The sequence below is a fragment of the Loa loa genome (assembly GCF_000183805.2).
Source record: "Loa loa unplaced genomic scaffold supercont3.536, whole genome shotgun sequence".
NCBI classification, from domain to species: Eukaryota; Metazoa; Nematoda; class Chromadorea; order Rhabditida; family Onchocercidae; genus Loa; species Loa loa.
The window spans coordinates 27,442-28,706 of NW_018108716.1; positions in this window are offsets into that span (position 1 = coordinate 27,442).

A 1,265-nucleotide genomic window follows, 5' to 3' on the forward strand; every position below is an offset into this window, starting at 1 on the left:
TTGAAACAACTGTAAACGAATATCGTCTATAGGGAACACTTTTTCCTATAAAGTCATCACCGCAGGTTTCCTTTCAACTAGAAGGAAAAACCTAATTATGAATCATTTGTGTTTGTTTAGAAGTTCTGATTGGATAGAAAGTGTGGTGACATTTTTGAATGGTGCGCTGGGGGTTACAGTGACATATCTGAATGTTTTTGCTATGGGATGACTGTTGCAATTTTAGTTTTGCCGGATCAAACAGTTTGGGAAATTTGCATTTTAATGAACGCATAAGGAAAGAAATTGGAATTGTCTTTTCTTTTCACTTCTTTTTTTTAATTTTGGAATTGTCTTTTCTTTACATTAAAAAAAACCCCCCACTGGTAGCTTTGTCCCGGTTACCGTATGCTATAAGTTTTGTCATCGTGTTCGTCTTCTCTTTCCGCAATTACTTCATAGTTTACTGTTTGATTTAAATGTTTGAAATTAAAGCAAAGCGCTGATGAAATACCAATAAGTTTTAAGTTCAGGAAATGTGCTGGCCAATTTCCATTTGACTATGAAAATGTTTCGAGAAAACTCTAGTACTATGATCAACAAGTGCAAAGTGCCCATTTGTCGATATTTATCAAGTAAGAAATTTTCCAGTTTTAGAACTCACATATGACATTGTAATGACCGCTTGTTCGAGTTAGCTAAGAAATTTGCACTATAAGAATAACAAACTTAACTGCAAATGATATTTTTTGAACTGATAACCCCAAAACACCTTTCATTGATTTACGCCATCCAAATTCATCAAATCATTTCCCCTATTTCTTTCCGAATTGAATAAATTGAACTTTTCTTACTGTCTAATTAAAATATATGGTACGGATAATGATACTACCATTCAGATAACCAAGCAAAATGTATGGCTTTCTTTAGTCTGAATGGTATGATGCAGGTTGTCAACATAGTAGGTATAAGAAGGTTGCGCTCCGTCATGACATATCATATCATATGTCAGTGCGTTTGCCTTATTTTATTCTTCTCTCAACATTTTAATAGCATTCATTCTCCAGGTGAGGTTTGTTTTACGAAAGTAAACTTAAAATGCTAGATGTTGAAATAATGACGGAGTGATTTAGATAGCAACTATACCCTGGAACAAATGCTAAATCTATCACAGTTCACAGAAACTAGAGAAAATTCAAATTTGAAATTGCGAATCTGTAACATCCCAAAAACCAATCAGTCTCAGAAAATTACAATCATTTCACTTAGTGTTGAGTCTGATTAAT